Source organism: Astatotilapia calliptera, chromosome 10, assembly GCF_964374335.1.
Source record: "Astatotilapia calliptera chromosome 10, fAstCal68.1, whole genome shotgun sequence".
NCBI classification, from domain to species: Eukaryota; Metazoa; Chordata; class Actinopteri; order Cichliformes; family Cichlidae; genus Astatotilapia; species Astatotilapia calliptera.
This window is the reverse complement of record NC_137431.1, coordinates 21,585,998-21,600,420: the sequence shown is the minus strand read 5'-3', so window position 1 is coordinate 21,600,420 and position 14,423 is coordinate 21,585,998.

Below are 14,423 nucleotides of genomic sequence, written 5' to 3'. Positions count from 1 at the left end.
ACTTCCCATATGGAAAAGAAATAGTAAAAACATATATGATTTACTCATGAAAGTGACCACTTTCTCATTACTTTCATATATTTTTTTAGTAAGTATACAAAACATACAAGTTTCATTATATAATTTTTCAAGGGATCTTATATGTGTTTTCACTCCTGTATGCTTTTCATACAAGTTTCATACAAGACAGATACAAACTTTATAAGATTTATATATATCTTTTCCATATGGGTTATAGCAGTGTGAAAGTGACTTAGCAACATATTAGAGTACAATAATATTTATACATTTCTATAACAATGTGGAAACGTGGCACTTCAGGACTTAAAACTCTGAATACCACTCCCGACCACGTTATGTGTTTAGTATAAGTTACCATGGTGATTTCTCCAGGTAAAATGAAAGCCACTTTGACTTTGATCAGTGAGTCATTAATCTGGCTTCGTAACGCTTCCTTTTCATCACCTTCGGTCGTAAAAACAAAAGCAAGAAAATTCTCTTCACCTTCTCTTTGATAGAGTGAAATCAAGTGTATTCACTTTATATGTTAGCATGAAAAAGGATACAAATCTCAGTTTTAAGATCTGCATCATGGGAAAAAACTGCCACTTGACATCCATGTTAATTCTTACACATGATCTCTTGCAAATAATATCCCTTTTTTATTTAGAAATGAAAATAAAAAGGATTATTGGTGATGATCATTGTGTCCCAGAATTCTATTGATTTTTCTGTTAACACCAGACACTATATGTGCCGTGTGCGATCAAAATTTCCATATAATAAGGTTTAAAGGATTAATGCATTAAACGGCTCAAAGCAACTGCGATACACTGTCAAGTGAGTATAATTGTTTGTCTTAATATAACGTTAATTGTTGATCAATTGATACATGCTTTGGTGGAATAAATGAATCTGTTCCAGCAAAGGAAAATGTCAACAGAATAAATAACACAAATAAATGAATGGAAGGACAGTGATTTCTCCAGTATCACTCATGTCAGCACAAGAATGTTTGCACTGCAGTTTCTCCTTGGATGCACCCATCCAATTCAGAGTCTGCAGACTGTGTCAGCCTCAGGAGGTCAGGCAGACACCAGAGTCCTCAGTGTGTGTGTGTGTGTGTGTGTGTGAGAGAAAGAGAGAGACTCAGGGTGTACCCTGAGTACTTGAGTTCATAGCACATGCTGACCTTAAGAAGACACACAGCTGCAAATTCGGCGTAAATGATTTTCTTAAGACACTCACACAGAATTGAGTGAGGAACCACCTCACAATGCATTCATGCCGTTTTAATAGTGAAGCCAAGTGAAACCAATTAAGATGTACTTTGTCGAGTGGCCTCAGCTGCTGGCTTGTGTGTCAGGAGAAATGGGCGAGCATATCCTGTAGTTTCTTGACATTTTCAGAGGAATGGGAAGAGATTTCCTCTTGTGCCAGAAGAACTGATAGGAAGTATTAGTTTTTAAAAATGTCTTGACCTCTGCGAGATTGTCCGTGCTCGTTTCTGTGACATTTCACGTAACATGAAAAGTATTTGCGAAGGAAGAAATACGGTGAACTTCTGCATCAGAGTCTGACTGTACCAGTCACTCCAGGCGTGTGGCACCAGTCACATCGGATTTTTACGGTAAGAGAGAGAAAACATGTCCGGACTGCTGTTTGGTATGCAGGACCATTTTATCTTCTATGTTTTTGTTTTATTCCCAGAATAAGAGCAAAGATAAGCACACATTGGAACTTATTAATGTGAAGAAAGGGCAACAGTACCACAAAACAGTCACATACAGCTGTCCTCCAAGACTCTCCAGCAGAGGACTGAGTGAATTTAAGTTTTTATTTGGATGCATCCAGACAGTCAGTCACGTCAGCCTCAGGACCGTTGGACTGATGAGAGCACTTCATCCCTCTGTTGGGTTTTTTCCTCTCTTGTGTATGTGTGTTAACAGGAGACAGAGGCAGTCTGTCAAAGAAGGTCCTGCATGTGCCTGGCGTGTAAATCAGGACATGTCTGTATCCACTGCATGCTGCTTTCGCTGTCAGAAAAATGTCCTTATTCGATGGACCGAGCTGTCATGCAGCTCACATCAAAGAATGCATCTCTCATGACCTCCTATCACGCGAGACCTGCTGGCTGAGTCATAAATCTTGCTGCATCAACATACAGATCCCAGTGCACCATTCCAGATCATATAATGTAAGCTGCTAAAAATACATGACGCACAACTACAGTATACACAAATATGAATGTAAACTAATTACAAAAGTCATCCTATCAATGACTAATCATTTACCCTGCTGAATTACAGCTTTTCCAGTTGAGTGACACAGACGTTTCCCGCTAACGTAGACCTTTTCAGCTAAATTTAGGTCATTTGGGCTTACTTAACAAGTGAGGCAATTGGATCAGAAAAGAACAGCTCCTCAAGGCAGATGTGATTAAATGCCACAAATTACTTGATATGTTAAGAAGCTCTCAAAAAAAAAAAAACAGTAGTAGAAATGTCTGCTAATTTCAAAGTGCAGTTCAGCTGTTTGTTCTCAGAGCTGCAGTTTTGAATATGAATGAACATAAATTATTTTCAGAAGGAATTAAATGCCGCAAATGTTTTTCATCACATAATTTGATGAGTCGAGTGTGGTGAAAAGTAATGCCAGAGATAAGTTCTGAATGATCTGTGTAATATATAAATAGTCTCCTTTTGCTAGGTGTGAACACGGTGATAGCCGGCGTGCCTGAGATGTTGATATTTTCTGTCAGAGCACATTTCGTCAAAGCCTGCTGGGCATTAATTAACTGCCTCCATCATTTTTCTTACTTGATGAAAACATATTTTTCTGAATGTTTGTCAGTAGCAAGAGCTATGTTACCTTATTAGTGGATAACTATGACTTGAAACTGAAATATCAGCTGTTTATACAATTGCTAATATACTGTACATTTTCTATTATATTCATAATAGTACTTAGCAAATTCTCTAATTTGCTCCATTGTTTAAAATTCTGTGCATGTTGTGTAAAATTCTTGACAATTCTTGTCTGTTCATATGTGACCTTCCCTTTGGTAAGTATTAAACTTCATTTATCTGTTTTCTTCTGCTTAAGGCTCTTTCACATAGGACGCGGCATGTGCTGCGCTGATCGCTAACTACAGTAAAGGACCCAAAGTTTATGTTGCGCTCTCATAACAATATAAAGACCTGGATGACTTTGGTAACACTGTGAGGAACTTGGAGTCATTTTTGACCAGGTTATGTCCTTCCATGCACTTATTAAACAAATATGATGGCTTACTTCCATTTGTGCAATATCTCTAAAATTAGAAATATCCTGTCTCAGAGTGATGCTGAAAAACTAGTTCATGCATTTATTACTTCCAGGCTGGACTACTGCAATTCATTATTATCAGGATGTCCTAAAAACTCCCTAAAAAGCCTTCAGTTAATCCAAAATGCTGCAGCAAGACAGGGACTAGAAAGAGAGAGCAGATTTCTCCTGTATTAGCTTCCTGTTAAACCCAGAATCAAATTTAAAATCCTGCTCCTCACATACAAGGTTTTAAACAATCTTAATGATCTTGTAGTACCATATCACCCTCACACTGCAGGTTTACTTGTTGTTCCTAGAGTATTTAAAAGTAGAATGGGAGGCAAAGCCTTCAGTTTTCAGGCCCCTCTTCCATGAAACCAGCTTCTAGTTTGGATTTGGGAGACAGACACTATCTCTACTTTTAAGATTAGGCTTAAAACCTCACCGTACCGGTTGTGGCAGATGGCCGCCCCTTCCTGAGCCTGGTTCTGCTGAAGGTTTCTTTCAGCTAAAAGGGAGTTTTTCCTTCCAAGCACTTGCTCATAGGGGGTCATATTCATGTTACAAACTGATGGTGAAATGTGGAGGCACAGGTCAGAGTGGGTGGGGCAAAAAAGTGGAAGGTTATGAGTGAGAATGTTTTTCTTTCATTTGCAGTGCTTTACTCATTTATTAGACCATCTGTCACAAAAACGAAAAAACACAAATCTGTCAAAAGCTTGTTTGAAACTAAATGAAATTGTAACTTATTGAACAAACTGAATTCACGTTGCCCACATTTTAGCTAGCATGCATTGAGAAATTAACCAACCGTGACATTCAGATACTGAAACTAATTTTTAAGCTCATGAATGATTGTAAATAACTAAAATGTGGCATCTTAATCAAAACATAATAATGTGCTTTAGTATTTTGTCAGCTTTTTTGTGAAACAGTAAATTTGAAAATATCTTGGTAACCACAATAATTCTATTTTAACCTCCTAAAACCTGAACTCTTCCACAGCATGCATTTTTAATTTCTCTTTGATATTTGGGCTGATTGGGACCCGATGTATGTAAAAACAAAGAATTACCAGATTTTTTTTTATCTTATTTTTGTTTTTAAGAAAAATAAAGAGTCACATTTGAGGATATTCATTTAAAATTGTGATAGAACAGTAGCAGTATAATGTCCTCGTAAGTGGATATCAGGCCCCTGTAGAGCAAAATTGAGTATTTTGGTCTAAATAACCCAAAATGTGATGTCCACATATGTGGATGCCAGGTCCTAGGAGGTTAAAAAATAATTTTAAATGCACATAGTTTTTTTTATTTAATTATGTGTAAATATGCTGTACAAATTCAGCATAGTTCAAAGATAAACATGGACCAAAGGAGATGTCCTACTATCTTCAGAAAATGCCTTGGTGTTGAGCTAGAGTTTCTCAGCCTGCAGAGACTCTGGAGGTAAAGCCACGGCAGCCTTGTGGTAAGAAAGTGCTTTGAGTGTTCAAATAGACTAGAAAAGCACAAGTACCAGTCCACTTACCATCGTTGCCTCCAGTCCACACGTGGAAGTGTCCTTGGGCTTGATGATGAACCTCAAAATTGATGGATTTTATTTCTTATCTCATTCACAGGATGAAATATTAACAAAAGCTAAACCAAGTGTATCTTTTCTTTTCTTTGTGGATTGCAGACACATTGCATGACAGCATAGACAGATGGCATAAGACAGAAGACTACCTTGTCATGCTTGTATATAATTATCTCATGATTTGTGAAAAAGTTGAAAAAACGTTGTTTTGTTCAGATAAATTGTTGAAGTGTTAGGCTTGCAAAATAATAAATATGTGATCTTGAGATAAAAAGCAGCAGCTCCAGCACGTTACAGTTAAGTATATGAATCATCCTAAATCCTGGCAACAAGAATATTCACAACTTTTTTGAAACTGCATCCAATAACATAAGTGTGAATTTGTATTTTGACCTGCCATTTTATTATTTTTTACAGTTTTTGCCTTTTCCCTCCTTGGAAGAGGTAAAACACGGCAAAGTTTTTGGTTATTTTCTGTACATAAAACGATTTTTTATTTTTTGATATGCATTCAACTGATGAAAGTAAGTCCAACAACATGGCTTGAAATATTCACTTAATACTATACTTTATTATAAAAATACTGACTGTAGCTGGTGTAAGGACACTTGAAAACCCCAACAACGTATTCGAATTCATGCGCACACGATTTCAGTCCAACTACAGCTATCCTCAGTGATAAATTTTTAAAGTTTCCCCTCTCCTTTTTTCTTTAGTAAAACTCGAGCACCTTTTCACTCTGTAACCACCTCCCTTCTCAGAGATAAAGTCTTCTATGACTCACCCTGCCCTCATTTTGCCCTCTTTTGATCCATGTGTTGTTGTTTTTTCTTTAATTCAGTCTGGCTTCTTCCTTGCACTGAATTTATTTATCTTCAAGGGTGGAAGAAATGGTAAGTGAAAAATGCACTAAATCACTAAAACAACAACGAATGTCAAATGAAGTGGGAAAATTGTGCTGTTTGTGTAGGAGAGCTTTTATGGCTATGTGAATAAATGCATTTGAACCAAGTAGAAGATGCTTTTTTCACATGGGAGAAAAGCATATTGTAACACATGGCTGACTTTGTAAAAACAAACATTGACAAAAAAAACCAACATTATAAAAAACAACGAGTTATAAGTTATAATTATAAGTTAGTTTTACTTCCTGTTTGTTCCCCTCTGTGTAAATGTGTGCCACGCCCTGATTGTCTTCACCTGTGTGAGATAGGAAGTAAAACGATACAGATACATTGTTGCTATAATCAAGGAGAATTTTCAGGTATCTTTAATTGATTTTAATATTTATTTTTCCTACAACTTTCTACTTTTGCTGCGTACATTTTAACACAACACATAACTACAGTACTCCCTACTTCATACATTTTCAAAACAGCTTTGTTACTTTAGAGTTAACACGTTTGAGGGGAGTTGTCATTTTGTATCACTGTGTGCCTTCCCGACATCAAGCCCATTTAAATAAAAGCAACAATACTGTAAAAAGCAATCGCATTGGTGCATCTAAAAGATGTAGAGATGAAAAAGCTGCCAAAAAACCCAAGCATATAATTTATGTATATTGCACAATGGTGTTCAAAGTGCAGATGTCAAGATGTTGTGGTCGTAGCACGTCAGTATCTAGGTAACACTACTGAAGCGGAATAAGCATAAAGACAGCATAGATTTTTTAAGTGGGAGGTCATTTCAAGTGCAACATTTCAAACAGTTAAATATCAGCAAACCCACAAACAGCTTCTGTGCAGTTTCTCAAGCATCTGTATGTATCTGTAAGTGACAAATGACTGTACTTTTCCCACCTCTGCCTGTGATAATTGCTTTCATTTGTATCTTGTTCCTGCCCCTAATCAGTCCCCTTTGTGTATATATAGTCTATTCTGTCTTTAAGATATATTCTCACTGTTTGTGCTCATTTTGGAGTACTGTTTTTTGGATTGTTGTCTGCTTACTGTTTGCTCATTTTTACTTCCCCACTGTGGGTCTTTCACACTATATCACGACAGAGAAATTACTTCACCTCTGTCCCTCTTCCTCCCTGATTGGGCTTCATTACCAGGTGAAGTGATAATGCGAGGAGACTTGTATGCTGATGAATAAAGACCCAATTATAGGATAATTAGAGGAAGAAGAGGACAATGGATGGGTGTGGAAAGTCATGAGTATTATCTCAGACCACTGCTGATCTGACTTTTAATGAGGGCCGAGCCCAGAGTAGAGATTTAAATAACATGAAAAAGTGTTTGAGGCTAGTGTCAACTTTCCCAATTTGATGAAAAATGACAATTAAATTTAATATTTTATATTATTCTTGGTTGTATTAAATGTTACATGAGCCAAAATAAATCCAACAGAAAATGATGTTGATGTAGTGAAGGTGTTATTGGATTAATTGATTAGATAAGACCTACTGCTCTGTTCTAAGTATTAATCTGATTCAATGGGCAGACGCCGCTACCCTTCGAGCTAACTTCTTAAATTTCTCCTTTCAGTGATCAGAGAGCTGCGAACGACAGTTAAACTCAATCCTGCCAATGCTGGCAGCTTCAGACCATAAAGGAAACCAAATCACGAAGACATGAAATTAACACATTTGCAGGCAGCAAGTGCACATGTAACAGATCCAGGCTGGTATTTATCATCATCTCTCACTAATCCCTGCTCTCAAAGAGTACAATTTGCTGTCTGCAGCACACAGTGTGTTGGCATCCATTCCTAAATATGACTGACATCTGACCAGGGATTATCCCATTGCCCCAGTTTCACTGGGACAGCCAAACAGAGAGTGCCTTGTCGTAAATATTCTGCACAGACAAAGATCGGAGTGTGTGTGTGTGTGTGTGTGTGTGTGTGTGTGTGTGTGTGTGTGTGTGTGTGTGTGTGTGTGTGTGTGTGTGTGTGTGTTTGACCATCTGAATGCCTGAATCAATTCAAATCTGTGCATGTTTTTTTTAAATGTGCTCAAGCATGAACGTCCACACATATTCACGTTAGTCTGTGCGCATATGTTTTTATGCTTAGGAGTCATAAGCCGCTGTCTGCTTTGGCTCAGTGGGTGTCCACAATGTTAAAATACTGGCAGGGTAAACAAAGCAGACGTTGATAAATTTATTTGTAAGCTTATGACCTAATGAGGTCCTGAAATAATGTAAATAATGAAAACTCAAGGTCAGGACACGATTGAGTCATATTTTCTGTTTTGTGGAGAAAGCCTGATTATTATGCTTCCTCTGTAGCCGCTCCCTGAGAGAGGGAGCGAGAGACGCATCCCTTAACCCAGACATTTTTTTCTAAATAATTGAACTGTGCTCGGTATTTTGAATATTATATGTACTAAGCTCAGCAGGAGCACCCCAGCAGCAATGAAGGCTTGTGGACTTAACTGACATCTCCTAAATGGGTGAGGGGAAACTAGGCCAGAACAAAGTGCTCTCATATAGAGAAACACAAACTTAGATGCTCTGATATTTGAATTTTAATATGTTGATTTAGCTAATTAGACTGCTGTCCAGGCAAAGTACATATACAGATATATAATAGTCACACACACACATGAGACGCAGGGGACTGCTCGCCCGGTGAGTCTCATAATGCTTTCAAATGAGACACAAATTTATGTTCCTTTGAGATTTCCGGTGCTTTAAAATAAAATATTATCCACTCGCACTAGTACGGTATTATGTGCGCAGCATTCATGAGGATGAGCCTTACATTTTTAATGCAAATGTGGACTGTTAAATATTTTATGATCTTCTTAAGCACTGTATATTTTTCGAATTAATTGTGGCCGGCTGTTCAAGCTGCTCGCCAACACATCCGGCGGTTCAGAGGAACCACCTGCAGCTGATTTTCGATTTCATTTTTCAGAAGGTCACACAGCCAGACAAAACAACACATGCACCACAGATTTCAGATTAAAAAGACGATAGGTTGGGGCACGTACCACATGGGCTTAAATGCCCTTAGCAGCTGAGTTTGTGCTCCGCCTCGTTCTTTCCTGCATTTGCTGTCTATCTCTGCTGCAACATCTGAATAAAAGCAAAACAGGAAAAGAGAGCACCCTTCGTACAATATGCTGCGGTGTACAGACACAGCATGAAGTGTTTTTATGAATGAACGTGACTAAATGCTCAAAATAACATAAATTATATTCCTCATGGTGATCTTTTGTCGTCATGACATATCTTTTTTGCATTTAGACGTTAAAACTAGAGACTTTAATTCACAGTTTATATTCCAACAGTTAAAAATAGTTTTTTAAAAGTTATGTGACTCATTTTCAGGGGGTCGAGATAACTCTGCTTTTGTTCTTTAGTATCCTGTGGTTGCTAAACATGTAGAACTCTTCTGAGCAGGAAAAGGTTTCAGAGTTTTTTGTGGGCGTAACCTATAATGCAAACAGTGTCTGTGTATTTCATGGCTTTTGTGTTCAGTTTGAAGATACCAGTTGATTCAGATGGAAGAATATATTTTTACCTGGTTTGATGCAGTGGCTTGATATTGATTTCACCTGGTGAGCATGTTTGTGTCATCACAGCTAAATGTGGTTCCTAAGATACTGTACCAAGAACTTTGACCGCTGTTTATGAGTTTGTCTCTCATAGGATTGCAGCAGGATGCAGTCACTTAAGTTTAAGGACTGCTGTGATCTAAACCAAGAGTGCTGCATACTCATGTACAGTCGCATCTCTCTATATATTCTATTTTCATTGTATAACTATTACAGTGAAATATTTCAGGACTTTTTGTTTTGTTTTGTTCTTATTTTTTATTTTCGTAACTTCTGCTCATCTTCTTTTTCTTCTTTTGGCTGCTTATTTTTAGGGTTCACCACAGAGTGCATCCTTACCTTTACCACCATCCACTTTTGTCACACCAGACTCTCTCCCTGTCCTCCTTCACTTCATCCATGAACCTCCCTTGTAGTCTTCCTCTTTTCCTCCTGCCTGGCAGCTCCATCTTCAGCATCCTTTGTCCAGTACTTCCACTATTTGACCTTTTACATGTCTAACTGCTCAACCTGAGCCGTCCCTCATGTAAACCTTCCCTTTCATCCCTCATACTTGACTCCAGTCAGTCCACCCTTCCTGTGCTCTCTTCTTCATCTCTCTTGTGCACTGGATGGTTGACCCCAGGTATTTAAACTCATCCATCTTCACTACCTCTGCTCTTTGCATCTTCACATTTCAACCAGCTTGCCTCACATTCACACACGTGTATTCTGTGTTGTTTCTACTGATTTCCATTCCTCTTCTCTCCAGTACAGACCTCCACGTTCTCTGCAACCTGCACATTTCTTCCACTACTGATCACAGTGTTGTCTGTGAACATCATAGTGCACAGAGATTCCTGCTTGACCTCATCTGTCAGTCTGTCCATCTCCATCGCAAACAAGATGTAATCCCACCTGAGTTGGAGCAACAGATGGGTTATCTGTTGCTCTACATACTTTTTGGCCAAAGAAGTATTAGCCCTGTAGCTCATTGCTCATTAAAATTAGAAATCCAGTATCTCAAATTATTTAAATGTTTTACTTTTAGTTTGAGCAAATTACTATTTACATAGTGTAAATACCAGCTGAGTATCTTTCAGTCTAGTTCAGTTCATGGAACCACAATCACAAGGAAGGCTGCTGATTTTACAGATAATCGACAGCCTACAAAAACAGGATAATCCACAAAATCCCATTGCTGAAAAGGCTGGTTGTTCACAGAGTGCAGTAATGGAAAGTTGAATGAAAGGACAGAGTCTAATAGAAAAAATATGCACAAGAAACAAGGATGAGAGCCACCTTTTGAGAGGATTCTCAAGAAAAGTCCATCCAAAAACTTGGCATCAGTGGATCAAGAGCCACCACACACACATGCCCCCTTCAACTGTTGCATTCTTAATATAAAGCCACTCCTGAACCAGAGACAACGTCAGAGACGTCTTACCTGGTGTAAGCAGAAAAAGAAGCGGAGACTTTCTCAGCGATTCGAAGTCGTCCTTTTAGATGAAAGTAAAATTTGCATTTCATTTCGAAATCAAGGTCCTCGAGTCTGAAGGACGAGTGGAGAGGCAGAGACTCGAAGCTGTCTGACCTTTGATCACCACGGCAGACTGAAATGAAGTCTTTCTTTTCCTTTATAGATTCATTTCACTCGCCGGCATGTTACATTCTGAGGGCGATTCTCCATTTCATCTATTCTTTTAGGACCCGGTGTCTTATTTTTTTTAAAGCGTATAAGGATTTATAAACTGTGAATTATGCAAACCTACGGCAGTAGAGTAAAAGAATAAAATTTCAAATTTATTGGCTTGACTGAAAGACAACCCAGGGAGAGGTTGTTAAAATACTGTCACAGCAAATACTTAACTCTAAGTCAATGAAAATAATGAATGTCTCTTGGGGATACAGAGACGCAAAAAAAGTATCTAACTTACTTTCTGTAAAAACACATCCTGCTTCTCCCTAAAGATGCAGTAAGCGACAGATCAACCTTAAAGGCTGAATAGAAAGCTGTCAACATCTGCCAGAGTGCAGCTTTGATGAAACTCCGCGCTGCTACTCCCCCACCATTTACCTGACTTTTCTCCTCCTCTTGCAATTCCCCGTGGTTCTGTTCCCCCTCCTCTACTATTTTTCTCATTCCCTTCCTTCTGTTTTCCTCCTCCACTTCTAAGGGACAACTACTGAGAGGCAGCCTTTCTGTGACAGCAGGGGAGGCGGCTGATGGGAGAGATGGAGGTGTGGGGAAAATTACACAGATGGCCGGATGTGTGTGCGACTTTTTGATCGTCGGTAGCTTTGAACAACATTTAAAAACAACAATGAACGTTTTTGTTAGAGATTTTTAAAATGAGACAGTTTGGAATAAATTCTGCAAGTACAACTTACGTGTGATAATAATAATTTCAAAAATATGTGTGCGTCTTTGTTCTGCCTGTTCCAGAGGCTGTAATGTGTAATGTGAAAAGGCAAGCAGCAGCTATTCGAATATATAACGAGTCTGGGCAGTGCTTTACAAACAGTTATTCAGCACAGGCACTGAGGTTTCTTAGTTTTGCAAGAGGGGATAGACTTGCGGCTTGATTTCTAGAAGTCCGGCAGACACCTGAGACCCCCATTTGTTTGTTGATGCTCTTTAAATATGTTTTGTCTTAAACCCCTGGCAAAGACAGCAGTGGCAGTAGGGCTTAAGAGCAAATTTGAGCTCAGTTATCTGGTTAGCTGCTTCATACATAGCCTGCCATTCTGTTTAGTTTTGTCCAGCAAAGGGGAATACATCAATGAGCGCACTAGACCTCTTCAACAAATCAGTGTTCTGACAGAAAAGTAATGCAACTCTGGATAGAAATAAATAAAAAATTGCATAAGCTCATCGAAATGGTGCCATGCAGAATGTATGCCATCATCAAATCAAAAAAGTGATCCAACAAAATATGTCAGTTTGATTTCTTTTTTATGGCTGGGAAATACATGTAACTACATCCTTTGATTTTTCAACCCAATATTATCAGCCAGAAGCTCTCTGCATACTTCCAGCTGTCTTAAATGTGAGAAAAAGAGTCTATTTTTTTACTATAATGTATCCAATGACAGTAGTTGAGCTGATCTGTAGTGGATACAGATCCACTGTATTCAGTGAAGTTCAGTGTCTCTCTTCTCTGTGCTGAAGGACAACAAGATGATCAAATTTGAGTCTGCGGTGCAGATGTCAGTTTTATTTCCCATGCATTGCAGTTTGTAAGTTACTCATTTATGACCTCCTGTCTCTTTTTTTACCCCCTCCTTCTATAAGAAGGTTGTGGATTTTAAACCTCTGTATGTTGGGCGTGTTTCATTTGGATCCTGTTTCTTATGAACGATCAGAGCGAAGCTTGATTTTTATCAGCATCAGTTATAACAGACAATTTCTCCCTTCGCAAAAAATATGACCTGTCTCATCTATCATTTCTTTGTAACACCAACATCCTGTACCACGGGAAGATGAATTGTAGATATTTGCAGTTACAATAGAAAAGCAAGAGATATTATTAAGAACCGTTTATTCCCATATCTCGATGCCAGCTGCTCATTTTAAAAATAATCAGGACCACAAGGCTTGAAATTAATGATCTAGGAAAGTTTGATAGGCAGCAAACGTATCTGAGCTCATGTCAGCAAGGTTTACAGTTCTTCAAATGTTCTTGTGACAAAAGATCATCAGCCCCTTAGGCTTTCTGTATTTTCTCTTTGTGTTTACCCTTGTCAGTTACTTCTTCTTTTCCGACTTGCTTAGTCATTCAGAGGCGTACCTTGGTCTAGTCCCTGACCCTTGTTGATCTGTGAAGGAAACAGATTGCCACTTACTGTCTCTTGGACACGTTAGGTCATCAGCTGCTCCTCTTCACTTAACCCTTCAATTTATAACATGTCAGGGTTGTGTAAGCACGGCATAAAAGAACATCTGTCCATGCGTATGTCTGAGTCAGTACTGCTGTGTTGCTGATTTCCCTCCCTTTTATCAGTTTCTTTTCGTTTCCTGGTTGTTCGTTCTTCATCCTATTGTTCTGTTTGTTTTGTTCTTTTTTGTGTTGGATTATTTCATGATTCTGTTACCTCCCTCTTTCTTTCTGTGTGAGCGACAGTGATACCTGCAAACCATTTAATTAAGTTCCATTTGTTTTCATCTGGAAACGGGTGGCTGTTCTTTTATTTATTGACTTCGAAAAAGATGCAAAACAAAAAACGCTGCGTGTTGGACCGTGAGGAGTCGTGTTAATCTGTTATTTTGACCGGCAGCACGCACATGCACACTGGGCAATTCTTTAAATACACAGATATGTTTTCAGTTTAACAGGAGGATTAAGAAAGGTTGAATTATCAGTTTCTTTAGATCAACAAGCAGTGTTGTGTTTGGCAGTATGTCTGTGTACTCTTTGCATTATAAGTTATGTAGTGTGAACACAGGACAAAGAAGGACCTGTGACCTGCGTTGTAAAGAGCTTCATTTTTCGCTCTAAATGGGAAAATGTCCAATTTTAATCTTGGTCTTCAAAAATCAAGAGGAAACACTTTGCATTATTAATGATGGTATAAAATGGTTGACTCATGATTTAGAATAAAAGTAACCTCCCTATAACTAAGGAAAATCTGTGGTTGCTAGGTGACTGCATTGAATATTTTGGGATTCAGCGACTGACTGCAAGCAGCTCTGCCATTCAACTGGTCACCCAGAGGTTAAGCGTGCAACACCCTCAACCTCTGGGCGACCACTATCGATTTCACAGGTCAGCTGGTGACAGGAAACCTGTCGCCACAAAACAACTAACACTGACAGCAATCACTCTCAGAATGATTTGCAAATAATCGCTGTCTAATTTAAAAACAAACTGCCCCCAAGAGCGCCACTCCTCTGACACATCTCTTTGCAATAGAGGACTGATTGCCAATTGTTTGTATTCTGCTTATAGTCCCTGTTGATTTGCTTCCCCCTGCATAAGCTGCCTTTATAGGTTAAAAGTATCAGTATAGGCAATATTGGTCCTGTATTTACTTGGTATCCCACAGCACT